Source organism: Diceros bicornis, chromosome 28, assembly GCF_020826845.1.
Source record: "Diceros bicornis minor isolate mBicDic1 chromosome 28, mDicBic1.mat.cur, whole genome shotgun sequence".
In the NCBI taxonomy this organism is placed as follows: Eukaryota; Metazoa; Chordata; class Mammalia; order Perissodactyla; family Rhinocerotidae; genus Diceros; species Diceros bicornis.
Window position 1 is genome coordinate 12,259,886 of NC_080767.1, and position 14,573 is coordinate 12,274,458.

General features: G+C 37.2%; 1 protein-coding gene across 2 annotated transcripts in view; it reads left to right on the forward strand.

Annotated features, from left to right (window-relative positions):
* The window catches only part of LOC131393173 (cylicin-2-like), a 163,873-nt gene that overhangs the window by 51,958 nt on the left and 97,342 nt on the right, over positions 1-14,573 (forward strand). The window lies entirely within an intron of this gene.

The following is a 14,573-nucleotide window of genomic DNA, read 5'->3' on the forward strand; positions in this document are numbered from 1 at the left end:
GGCGTTATGCTAAAAATTTGAATCATGTAGAGTAACAGTAGAAAAAATTATTAATTCTATCCTAGACCCTACAAGCATTGTCAGAAAATTCTTCCAGGTGAATGTGACATTTATTTCATTTAAGATGTGTACTCTAGGCAGAAAGCAGAGATATGAGGACAGGGAGCCATAGCAAAACTTGTGCCTCTCTCCCCCAGGACTTTTAATAGATATGTTTTCAACACTTTCTAATACATTTATTTCTGTTTCACATATTCCTAGGTCATAGATGTGGGGCTCTGCTATTTCTTGATTCATTTCAAGATTTAAATCCATAACAAGAAAGGAAAAACTGCCCTCACGTGACTTTTCAGAACAAACGGCCCATTTCCCCTTTCTGGTCTCCATTTTTTAAGTGTCCTGGTTTTCCACTTCTTTGTACTTCCTCCCCTGCCATCACCATTACCACTCTAAAAATAAGTAAATAACAAATATAAATGTCACCAAAGGTATACATCTTCACTTTGAGATTTTCATACCATTCCCTCTCTCTTGGGTTGCAGCTGCATCCCAGGGTTTTTGGCTTCCCCTCTTTAGCATCATCTTTATCCGTGGACCAATATTTCCCTGTTGTTTTAACTGTAAGAGCAGTGCTGTGGTCCTGTCCTGGCCTTGACAGATTAAAAGCTTCTCTGTAAGTGTCTCTACTCTTTATGTTACATAGAGGGTGTATCCTAAAACCTTAACTATTTTTTTCCTGAAATAACAGTTGCTGCAATTGTAACTCTTTATAATTAAATATTCAATTCAAGCTTCAGAAGGGTGGTTAAACGAGGTAAACTTTAAGGCTCCTTCCAACCCCAGCATTATATAATTCTATGTGATTTTTCTCTGAAAAGGAGTAACTCTGGTTACTCTTTACCTTTAAAGGCGGGGAGCCTTTACCTTTAAATCTCCACAATTTTCTCTGTCCAGTGTCAAAAAAATGATGACTGAACCAATCTGTATCCTAGAGGAAGGAAAAGGAGGTAGTGCTTTCATGCTTCATGGAAAATTGTGACCGAGTTTTAAAGTGGATATAATAGAATGATACCATGATAATTACACTCAGAGTTTCTATCTAAATATCTTATTTGCATATCTAGTGTTTTTAAAAGATAGACTAATATTAACTAGTTATACACACCCTTGAACGCCTTCTAAATAATTTGTCACTTGAGGAAAGTGCAACAACTTAGGATTTAATCTGTTTTTAATGTAAAAGCAGATCACTGAGAGAGAATGAAGTTTAAGTATCGATTCAGAGGCTTCTGATATCTGAGGATGTTTCTTCCCACTCACACCCTCTTCAATTTTCTGATCTTTTTAAAAAAGGATAATAATTGGAACTTTGATACTCCTCAGAAAGGTTTGAAGTTTAGAAAGATAGGTTTCCTTTCCCACTCCAAATACCCGTACACACACACACACACGTCCTTAAAATGGTGGTTTGGAGACAATTTTAGAAACTGCTTGAGAACATTAAGGGAATAAGATGGAATAAAATCTGAAGTAATATTCTTAAATCGTTTGCATTTGAGAGAATTGCTGGGAGTACAATGCAGTTTAGGATTTTTCAACAGGGAGTCCGTGTGTCCCTTACGGTCCTGCCACTACAGACCAAAAGCCTTGGAGCTTTTCTTTTTTTTTTAACTAGTAAAATAAAAATAACATGGAATTTACCATCTTCACCATTTTTAAGTGTACAATTCAGTGGCTTTAAATACATTCAGTCCTTTAAGTACATTACGTATATTGTTGTGCAACCAATCACCATCGTCCATCTTCAGAACTCTTCTCATCTTGCAAAACTGAAACTCTGTACCTGTTAAACACTAACTCCCCTTTCTCCCCTCTCCCAGCCCCTGACAACCACTATTCTTCTCTCTGTCTCTATGAATTTCACTAATCTAGGTATCTCATGTAAGTGTAATCATACAGTATTTGTCCTTATGTGACTGGCTTATTTCATATAGCTTAATGTCCTCAAGGTTCATCCATGTTGTACTTGTGTCAGAATTTCTTTCATTTTTAAGGCTGATATATATATATATTCCCATACATACACACACCCTACAATTTGTTTATCCATTTTTCCCTCGATGATGATGGACACTTAAGTTACTTACATTTTTTGGCTATTCTAAATAATGTTGCTATGAACATGGGTGTACAAATATCTCTTCAAGACCCTGCTTTCAATTCTTTTGTGTATATACCTAGAAGTGGAATTGCTGAACCATATGTTAATTCTATTTTTAATTGTTTGAGGAGCAACCATACTGTTTTCCATAGCAGCTGCACCATTTTACATTCCCAATAACAGTGCACAAGGGTTCCAAATTCTCCACATCCTCACTGACACTTACTATTGTGTGTTTTTTTATTTTAATTTTTAATTTTTTAATTTTTATTTTTTTGTCGAGGAAGATTCGCCTGAGCTAAAACATCTGTTGCCAATCTTCCTCTTTCTTTTTTTTTTGCTTGAAGATTCACCCTGAGCTAACATCTGTGTCAATCTCCTCTATTTTGTATGTGGGTCACCGCCATAGCATGGCCACTGATGAGTGGTGTAGGTCCACACTCAGGAACTGAACCCGGTCTGCCAAAGCAGAGTGTGCTGAACTCAACCTTCAAGCCATGGGGCCAGCCCTATTTTTATTTTTTTGATAGTACCCATCCTAATGGGGGTAAGGTAGTAGTTTTCATTTGTATTTCTTGAATTATCGGCAATGCTGAGCATCTTTTCATATGGCTTCTTTGGAGAAATGTCTGTATAAGTACTTTGCCCATGTTTTAAATGGTTTGTTTGTGTTTTTGTAGTTGAGTTGAAGGAATTCTTTGTATATTCTGGATATTAACGCTTTATCAGATGTATGGTTTGCTTATAGTTTCTCCCATTCCATGGGTTGCTTTTGCACTTTATTGATAGTATCCTTTGAGGCATGGGAGTTTTAAATTTTGGTGTAGTCGAATTTATGTATTTTCTCTTTTGTTGCCTATACTTTTGATGTCATATCCATGAAATCATTGCCAAATCCAGTGGCATGACTTCCTCCTATGTCTTCTCCTAAGAGTTATAGTTTTAGCTCTTACATTTAGATTTTTGATCCATTTGAGTTAATTTTTGTCTATGGTGTAAAGTAAGGATCCAACTTCATTGTTTTACATGTGGATATACAGTTTTCCCGACACCATTTGTTGAAAAAAGATTATCCTTTTCCATTGCATGGTCTTGGCACGCTTGTTGAAATTATTTGATTATTTGCTCATGTATACAAGGGTTTATTTCCAGGTTCTCTATTTTATTCCATTGGTCTATATGCCAGTACTACACACATTGTTTTCATTACTGTACCTTTGTAGTAAGTTTTGAAATCAGAAAGTGTGAGACCTCCAATTTGTTCTTCTTTTTCAAGGTTGTTTTGGCTATTTGGGGTCTGTAATGGACTGAATCATTGTATCCCTCAAAATTCATACGTTGAAACCTAGCCCAATGTAATGGTATTAAGAGATGGGGCCTTCCTTCTGGAGGTACTTAGATCATAAAGGTGGAGCCTTCATAAATAGGATTAGTGCTCTTATAATAGAAACCGCACAGAGCCCCTGAGTCCCCTTCCATCATGGAAGGATACAGGAAAAAGACGACCATCTAGAACCAGCAAGCCCTCACCAGAAATGAAGTCTGCTGGCCCTGTGATCTTAGACTTCCCAGTCTCCAGAGCTGTGAGAAATAAATGTGTTTTGTTTATAAGCCACCTAGTCTATGGCATTTTGTTATAGCAATCTGAATGGACTAAGACAAAGTCCTTTGGCGTACCATGTGAATTTTAGGATGAATTTTTCGGTTTCTACAAAAAAACATCATTAGGATTTTGACAAGGATTATGTTGAATTTATAGATCACTTTGGGTAGTATTGCCATCTTAACAATGTTAAGTCTTTCAAACTGTGAACATGGGATATCTTCCATTTTGTTTGTTTCTTTAACTTTCTTCTGTGATGTGCTATGGTTTTCAGTTCAGGTATTTTGCCTCCTTTGTTAAGTTTATTCTTAAGTAGTTTATTCTTTTGATGTAATTGCAAGTTGAATTGTTTTCTTAATTTCAGTTTTAAAATTGTTTATTGTAGCATATGGAAATACAACTGATTTTTGCATGTTGCCTTTGTATCCTGTAATTTTGTTGAACTAATTTATTACTTCTAACAGTTTTTTTGTGTGTAATATTTAGGGTTTTCTACATATAAGATCATATCATCTGAGAACAGAGATAATTTTACTTCCTTTCAAATTTGGATGTATTTCATTTCTTTTTCTTGCCTTACTGCTCTGCCTAGGACTTCTAGTACTACGTTAAAGAGATGTGGCAAAAGCAGACATCCTTGTCTTATTCTTGATCTTAGAGGAAAATCTTTCAGACTTTCCCCATCTAGTCTAATGTTAGCTGTGGGTTTTACATATAAGGCCTTTACTATGTTGACATTTCTTTCTATTTCTATTCGTTTAGTTTCTTTATCATGAAAAGATGTTGAACTTTGTCAAACTCTCTTTCTGCATCAGATGATCATGTGTGTGTATGTGTATGTTTCCCCCATCATTCTGTTCATGTGGTGGATTATACTGATTTGCATGTTGAGCTATTCTTGCATTTCATGAATAAATCCCAGTTAGTCATGGTGTATAATCCTTTGTATGTGCTGTTGAATTCTGTTTGCTATTATTTTGTTGAGGATTTTTGCATCAATATTCATTGGGAATATAGGTCTATAGTTTTCTTCTTTTATTTACCTTGGAGTTTTGGGGGCTAAAGAATCACAGGCTCCATCCCAGCTCTAGTGAGTCAGAATTTGCACTTTAACAAGATCCCCAGGTGATTTTTAATGCACTGCCCTAGGACAGTTTTTCTCACCATTGTTTTTATTAGGTTTGTTTTAATCACATCCACTTCTAATAAAAATATATATTAAAAATTTCCCTCTCCCCCATCTCAACTCAAATTCCAATCAAGTGCTAGGCAACAGTGACCCTTTTCTTTTATATCTTCATTGAGAATTATTGCTGTAAATGTTCCATTTTTGGTTTCACAGGGCCTTTGCCCTCAGAAGACTTAAGAGAAATTTTATTAATGTAAGTGTTTTTCTATTGACTTTAGCTTTTATCACATTCTCAAGTTGGCTTGAAAACCCCTAACTTGTTCAAACATTATGACTCTAGTGAAAATATATGGACTTGGAGATTACACTTAGCTGCATTTGTTTCCCAAACCTGCTGTTTACTATCTGTGTGGACTTGGGAAAGTTATGTAATCTACCTAAGACTCTTGTCATTGGACTATGGTGAAGACTAGATGGCAAAGCCTATGTAAAGCTCACATACAGTGCCCTCCTTGTAGTAGCTCAGTAAATTTCAGCTACCACCTCGCACTTCTACTTGCCTTGCATTAAGCGGAGAAAGCGTAACTCTTGTGAGAGTCAGCCAATTCCCCCAATTCAATTCCTCCTTTCTGCTAGATTAATAGAATCTGATTTTACCTGATCATGTAGTTGCCTAGAATAAAGACTATTTCCAAACTTTCTTAAATGTGGTCATGTAAAAAAACTGGAAGAACTGTATGTAACAGGTGGGCAGTTTTATTAAAGCAAACAGCATTGCTCTCCTGTATCACCTTTGCCTTTTCTCTTAGCTGCTGTTTGGAGAGTGGATATGTTAGCTGGTGCTAGTGCAGGCAGCTTGAATCATAAGCTGTACTGCTCTTGATGAGAATCACAGAATAACAGGATAAAAGAAATTGGATTTCTGGACATCATTGGCTTTCATATCAGCCCTAGGCCACTTCTCTGACTAAGTTAAAGATCAATTTTTATCCTGATTAAGCTGTTAATATTTTGTACTTCTGGCCATGCAGAGCTGAAATTAGTCTTAGCTAATACAAACACTTGACCGAAAGAAGAATACATATAAGAATAAGTATGATGGTAAACAGGTCAAAAAAATGTGGTTTCAAATCATCCCTCAACTTTTTAGTTGAGTGAGAATATACTCAAACATTATGTTCTTCAACATACTAATTTTTAAAGGAGCAATAATAACATATACCTCACATAAATGTTGTGAGAATTAAATGAGATAATTCACTTGCAGTGTCTAGAACAGGAGTCAGTAAACCAAGGCCTGGGGCCCATATCTGGCCTGTGGGTCATATCCTGCTCCCTGTCTGTTCCTGTGAATAAACTCTGTCCGTAAATTTTTATTGGAATGCAGCCACACCATTTGTTTATATTTTGTCTTTGGCTGCTTTCCTGCTAGAATGGTAGAGTTGTATAGTTGCAACAGATAACCTTCTGTCCCACAGAGCCTAAATTATTTATTATTTGTCCCTTTAGAGAAAAAGATTGTAATTGAGACATAGAAACTGGTCATTTGGTTATGTATTTTCTCTCTATGAAATCCTATAGTAAGGTGTTGTCTTGCTGTAAAGGGATTACATCACCAATCAACCCTTAATTATGCATATGCTTAGGGATGGTTTTTGAGTGATGGATACGAGATTTTACTAATGCAGCAGTGTTTATTGACTAATCCCTTTGAGCCCTATGGCATACATCTGCGGAAGGCTGATATGGATTAAAGCTTAGTGGCCTTCGAGCAGAGAATAACAGATTGGTCAATACCAGATGAAACCCATGATCCATTAATTACTATTATGGGTTTAAAAAGCTAACCGACACACAAGCTCTTTCCCAAGCAAGGTAAGATTCTTCTCCTCATGGGATGCAATCCACTAACCTTCACATATTAGAGGGCTTCCAGGCATAATCTATCAATTTAACCCAATTGAATTGATCTACCTCAGGCCCCAAAAATCAATGATTCAAATAAAACAAGTATCCTGCAACAATAACACGTGGTAACGTTAAAAGATCCAGCTCCTTCTTATACAGCTAAGACAGTGTATGATTTGAAGGAATCCTATTTATCTTTATTAGAAACCACCATAGTGTTTTCCATGTCTCTTGCTCTGGTTCTGATTGCAAAACTTTCCAGGTTGATTAACTAAAGCGAGTCTACTAGCCATTACAATAGTACTTTCGAATCAGAGTCAGGCTTTGCTCCCCAAGAAATATGTCAGGCAGTGCAGCTTTTCTCAGTAAACTATGTAAGCACTTAAGTTCGAGGCTTAGCTGTTTAATGGACCTCTGCCCCCCTCCTCAATTGAAGATGCCCATTATATGTTTAATCACATTCACCTTTCTTAAGGATTCAAAATTGTTACTGTCTTATTATAATAATAGGATTTTCAGTGTAGCTCTTTGTACAATTCACCTCTTTTATTTACAAGATTGAGAAACTATTCAATTTAATTTGATTCAATAAACATTTATCGTGTCCCATATATGGCAAAATATTCTGTCACTTTGAGGTGTAGGTTTAAATTACGCGTGGTTCCGCCTCTGATAGATAAAAATGCAATGTTATTGATACATATATGCATATCCACATAGTTAAAGGTAATAAAATGTAGCGAAGAGCCTCAATGAGGGAAAGACCTTAATGTGGGGTCAGTTTATCATAATTCAAATAACACCTTTTACAATTGCTTGTACTATGATATTAGGTAAGTTTTTTCTGAGCCTCTGCTTTCTTACCTGTAAGAAATGAAAGTTACTATACTTAGTTTTCTCAGTTAGGATTAAATAAGATGGCATATATTAGGAGTTTGGCATTTGGCTGGCCTTTGATTAATATTGCTTCCCTTGTCTACTTTGAATCTACCTACAGGCATGGAAAAAAGAGCAATTCTAAGGAAGGAAATGTTAACACAAATGCAGAAACCAAATTCAAAACTAGGTATGGTTTTATAGGTAGAAATAGGCCATTCCTAGAAGCCAGAGAGGGTGGAGGCAAGGGTTTTGAAACTACAGGGCAGACTTCTCAATCTGGATGTAATATTTGTGGAATGCTGAAGTAGGAAATAAGGCTGGCTAGTTTTGTGAAAAGGGAAGTCGAAAGGGTTAGTGGAAAAGAAAAGTATAAAGAAATATCACATTACCTTTATTAGAATAATTACTGGAACATAGTAGCATCTCAATAAACGTTTGTTTCAATTGATGTTGAATGACTTTTGACACAAGTATTTTTACTCTAGTTCTATGTGTCAATTATTATTGAGAATGCAGCAGTCTCCTATTCTTTGCAAAATACTTAGAAGTTAGAGCAGTGAGGTAGATGACTTACTGAATGTCAGTCTAATAAAATGCTCCATAGTTTATTCTATTTCCCCACAGTGATTGATTTAATTTCAATTGCAAAATAGAAACTGGGAAATAAAAACACACAAACATACACATACACACACACACATGCATGCACACACATACACACACCATGTAGTAAGGTCTCTCAAAAAAACTCTTATGACACCGATACTATCTTCTTGTCCTTTTCTGCCACTTTTTAAAATTTTTTTTTAATTTTTTGTTTATTGCAGTAACATTGGTTTATAACATTGTAAAAATTTCAGGTGTACATCATTATACTTCTATTTCTGCATAGATTACATCATGTTCACCACCAAAATACTAATTACAACCCATCACCACACACATGTACCGAATTATCCCTTTCACCCTCATCCCTCCTCCCTTCCCCTCTGGTAACCACCAATCCAATCTCTGTCTCTATGTGTTTGTTTTTTGTTGTTATTATCTACTACTTAATGAAGGAAATCATACGGTATTTGACCATCTCCCTCTGACTTATTTCACTTTGCATTATACCCTCAACGTCCATCCATGTTGTCACAAATGGCTGGATTTCATCATTTCTTATGGCTGAGTAGTATTCCATTTTGTATATATACCACATCTTCTTTATCCATTCGTCCGTTTATGGGCACTTAGGTGGCTTCCAAGTCTTGGCTATTGTGAATAACGCCGCAATGAACACAGGGGTGCATGTTCCTTTACAAATTGGTGTTTTCAAGTTCTTTGGATAAATACCCAGCAGTGGAATAGCTGGATCATATGGTAGTTCTGTCCTTGATTTTTTGAGGAATCTCCATACTGTTTTCCATAGTGGCTGCACCAGTTTGCACTCCCACCAGCAGTGTATGAGAGTTCCCTTCTCTCCACATCTTCTCCAACACATGTTGTTTCCTGTCGTCTTAATTATAGCCATTCTGACGGGCGTGAGGTGATATCTCATTGTAGTTTTGATTCGCATTTCCCTGATAGTGATTTTGAACATCTTTTCATGTGTCTGTTGGCCATCTGTATTTCTTCTTTGGAGAAATATCTGTTCAGGTCTTTTGCCCGTTTTTTAATTGGGTTGTTAGTTTTTTTGTTGTTGAGATGCATGAGTTCTTTATATATTTTGGAGATTAAGCCCTTATCAGATGTATGGTTTGCAAATATCTTCTGCCAATTGTTAGGTTGTTTTTTCGTTTTGTTGATGGTTTCCTTTGCTGTGCAGAAGCTTTTTAGTTTGATGTAGTCCCATTTGTTTATTTTTTCTATTGTTTCTTTTGCCCAGTCAAACGTGGTGTTTGAAAAGATGTTGCTGAGACCGATGTCAAAGAGTGTACTGCCTATGTTTTCTTATAGAAGTTTCATAGTTTCAGGTCTTACATTCAAGTCTTTAATCCATTTGGAGTTAATTTTTGTGTATGGTGTAAGGTAAGGGTCTACTTTCATTTTTTTGCATGTGGCTATCCAGTTGTCCCAACAGTATTTGTTGAAGAGACTTTCTTTTCCCCATTGTATGTTCTTGGCTCCTTTGTCAAAGATTAGCTGTCCATAGATGTGTGGGTTTATTTCTGGGCTTTTGATTCTATTCCATTGATCTGTGTGTCTGTTTTTGTGCCAGTACCATGCTGTTTTGGTTACTATAGCTTTGTAGTATATTTTGAAATCAGGGAGTGTGATACCTCCAGCTTTGTTCTTTTTTCTCAGGATTCCTTTAGCTATTCGGGGTCTTTTGTTGTTCCATATAAATTTTAGGATTCTTTGTTCTATTTCTGTGAAAAATGTTGTTGGAACTTTGATAGGGATTGCATTGAATCTATAGATGGCTTTAGGAAGTATGGACATCTTAACTATGTTAATTCTTCCAATCCAGGAGCATGGAATATCTTTCCATTTCTTTGTGTCTTCATCAATTTCTTTCAGCAATGTTTTATAGTTTTCGGTGTACAGATCTTTCACTTTTTTGGTTAAGTTTATTCCTAGGTATTTTATTGTTTTTGTTGCCATTGTAAATGGGATGGTATTCTTAATTTCTCTTTCTGCTACTTCGTTGTTAGTGTACAGAAATGCAAATGATTTTTGTATGTTGATTTTGTATCCTGCAACTTTACCATATTCGTTTATTACTTCTAAAAGTTTTCTGGTGGATTCTTTAGGGTTTACTATATATAAAATCATGTCATCTGCAAATAGTGACAGTTTCACTTCTTCCTTTCCAATTTGGATCCCTTTTATTTCTTTCTCTTGCCTGATTGCTCTGGCTAGGACTTCCAGTACTATGTTAAATAGGAGTGGTGACAGTGGGCATCCTTGTCTGGTTCCTGCTCTTAGAGGGATAGCTTTCAGTTTTTCACCATTGAGGATGATATTAGCTGTCGGTTTCTCATATATGGTCTTTATTATGTTGAGGTACTTTCCTTCTATACCCATTTTATTCAGAGTTTTTATCATAAATGGATGCTGTATCTTGTCAAATGCTTTCTCTGCATCTATTGAGATGATCATGTGATTTTTATTCTTCATTTTATTAATGTGGTGTATCACATTGATTGATTTGTGAATGTTAAACCATCCCTGCATACCTGGAATAAATCCCACTTGATCATGGTGCATAATCTTTTTAACATATTGTTGTATGTGATTTGTTAGTATTTTGTTGAGGATTTTTGCATCGATGTTCATCAGTGATATTGGCCTGTAATATTCTTTTTTTGTGTTGTCCTTGTCTGGTTTTGGTATCAGGGTAATGTCAGCTTCGTAGAATGAGTTAGAGAGCTTCCCCCCCTCCTCAATTTTTTGGAAGAGTTTGAGAAGGATAGGTATTAAGTCTTCTTTGAATGTTTGGTAGAATTCACCAGGGAAGCCGTCTGGTCCTGGACTTTTATTTTTGGGGAGGTTTGTGATTACTGTTTCGATCTCCTTACTGGTGATTGGTCTATTCAAATTCTCTACTTCTTCTTGATCCAGTTTTGGAAGGTTGTATTATTCTAAGAATTTATCCATTTCTTCCAGATTGTTGAATTGGTTGGCATATAGCTTTTCATAGTATTCTCTTATAATCTTTTGTATTTCTGAGGTGTCTGTTGTAAATTCTCCTCTTTCATTTCTGATTTTACTTATTTGTGCCTTCTCTCTTTTTTTCTTGGTGAGTCTAGCTAAAGGTTTCTCAATTTTGTTGATCTTTTCAAAGAACCAGTTCTTGGTTTTATTAATTTTTTCTATTGTTTCTTTGGTCTCTATTTCATTTATTTCTACTCTGATTTTTATTATTTCCCTTCTTCTACTGATTTTGGGCTTTGTTTCTTCTTCTTTCTCCAGTTCCTTTAGGTGCATTGTTAGATTGTTTATTGGAGATTTTTCTTGTTTGTTGAGATAGGCCGGTATGGCTATAAACTTCCCTCTTAGAATAGCTTTTGCTGTATCCCATAAATTCTGGCATGTCGTATTTTATTTTCATTTGTCTCCAGGTAGTTTTTGATTTCTTCTTTGATTTCTTTGTTAATCCAGTCGTTGTTCAGTAGCATTTTGTTTAATCTCCACGTATTTGTGGCTTTTCTGATTTTCTTCCTATAGTTGATTTCTAGTTTCATACTGTTGTGGTCAGAAAAGATGGTTGGTATTATTTCAATCTTCTTAAATTTATGGAGACTTGTTTTTGGCCTAATATGTGATCAATCCTGGAGAACGTTCCATGTGCATTTGAAAAGAATGTGTATTCTTCGGTTTTTGGATGGAATGCTCTGTATATATCTACTAGGTCCATCTGTTCTAGTGTGTCATTTAAGGCCAATGATTCCTTATTGATCTTCTGTTTGGATGATCTATCCGTTGGTGTAAGTGGAGTGTTAAAGTCCCCTACTATTATTGTGTTACTGTCTATTTCTGTTTTTATGTCTGTTAATAATTGCTTTATATAATTAGTTGCACCTACATTGGGTGTGTAGATATTTACAAGTGTTATATCCTCTTGTTGGATTGTTCCCTTGATCATTATGTAATGCCCTTCTTTGTCTCTTTTTACAGTTTTTATTTTAAAGTCTATTTTGTCTGATATGAGTACTGCTACCCCAGCTTTCTTTTCATTGCCATTTGCATGGACTATCTTTTTCCATCCCTTCACTTTCAGTTTGTGAGTGTCTTTAGGTCTGAAGTGTGTCTCTTGTATGCAGCATATATATGGGTCTTGTTTTTTATCCAGTCAGCCACCCTATGCCTTTTAATTGGAGCATTTAGTCCATTGACGTTTAAAGTAGCTATTGATAAGTATGTACTTACTGCCATTTTTTAACTTTTTTTTTTCTTAGTGTTTTAGTAGTCCTTCTCTGTTCCTTTCTTCTTCTATACAGAATTGATGGTCACTTTAGTTTGCCTTCTGTCTGAAAGCTGTACTCTTTAACTCCCCTCCTCCCTCCTTTTATGTTTTTGATATAATGTCTAACCTCTTTTTTGTGCATTTGTATCCATTACGTTCTTATCATGGAAATAGATAATTTTTCCTATTTATGGTCTTCTCTTTTCCCCTTAAATCAGTCCCTTTAACATTTCTTGTAGCACTGGTTTCTTGGTGACACACTCCTTTAATTTTTGTTTGTCTGGGAAATTTTTGATCTCTCCTTCCATTTTGAATGATAACCTTGCTGGGTAGAGTATTCTTGGCTGTATGTTTTTTCCTTTTAGCACTTTAAATATATCGTGCCATTCTCTTCTAGCCTGTAAAGTTTCTGCTGAGAAGTCAGCTGATAGCCTTATGGGGTTTCCTTTGTATGTAACTTGACATTCTCTTGCGGCTTTTAGGATTCTCTCTTTATCTTTAATTCTGGACATTTTGATTACGATATGTCTTGGTGTGGCCCTCTTTGGGTTTATCTTGTTTGGGGCTCTCTGTGATTCCTGTACCTGGATGTCTGTTTCCTTCCTTAGGTCAGGGAAGTTTTCATCTATTATTTCTTGAAATAGATTCTCTGCCCCCTTGTCTCACTCTTCTCCTTCCGGGACACCTATAACACGGATGTTAGTGCACTTGATGTTGTCCAGAGGTCCCTTAGACTGTCCTCACTCTTTTTAATTCTTTTCTCTTTTACCTGTTCACCTTGGGTAATTTCTTCTTGTCTTTTGTCCGGCTCACAGATCCGTTCTTCTGTATCCTCTACTCTGCTTTTGAGTCCCTCTAGTGAATTTTTCATTTCCAGTATTGTATTCTTCATTTCTGATTGGTTCTTTTTTATATCTTCCATTTCTTTGTTGACGTTCTCACTGAGTTCATCTATTCTTCTCCCCAGATCAGTGAGCATCCTTAACACTCTCAGTTTGAACTCTCTGTCGGGTAGGTTGCTCATTTCTGTTTCACTTAGTTCCTTTTCTGGGGTTTTGTCCTGTTCCCTTACTTGGAATGTATTCTTTTGCCTCCCCATTTTGCCCCTTTCCCTGTGTTTGTGTCTACGTATTAGGTAGGTCAGCTACGTCTCCTGCTCTTGGATAGGTGACCTTATGTAAGTGATGCCTTAGGAGGCTTCCAGTGTGCTTCCCTCAGTTCTCAATGTTCCAGGGGTCACCTCTATGTGGCCTACGTGTATCCTTCTGTTGTGGCCTGTTTGCTCTCCCTGTAGGCACCCAGGGAGGCCGAGTTATGCTCCTGGCCAGCTGTTGTAATGCTCAGCTGCTTGTAGTTGTTGTGGGCCCTTCAGTCTCTTTATCAGGTGTGGGGAGCCACAGCACAGTTGGCTGCAAGTTCTAATACCACATTTGTGTTGCAGTATTTCTTTTAAGTGAGTAGGCCTCTAGCGTGGCAGGTTGTTAGGCTCAGGGCCTTACAATTGCTGTAAGCCTCTAGCCTATTAGGTCTCTTGTCAGCTCTCTGAGGATTGAAGCTGGGTGGGGCTGGCCTCAGGCACAGGAGCACCCAATTGTTTCAGGCTTTGGAAGGTGGAGCAAACCCCCTATGTGGGTCTTTGAGAAGCACAAGTCTTCTGCAGCTGACAAGCCCTGCTGCCCACAGGTCCATACACACAGTCAACACAGTCCTGCCCCGTGTGTGCGCCCCGACCTCCCCAAGTGGACCCAGTCTCTCCACGGGGGGAGCCCCACACACTCTGCCACTGCCCCACACTCTCCACCTGCTCCTTGTGGACACCCTACCCCACTGAAGTCGGCTCAGTTGCCAGGCTGCAGAGAATCCAGTCACCAATCTATGCAGGCCCACAAGTTGCCTGATGGCTTGTTGTTGGGTGGGGCCAGTCTCTAGGGTGGGCTGCCTGCCCTGGCTGAGCTGGATTAAATCGGTGCTCCAGCGGGTGGGGCAGACCTGGGCTAGC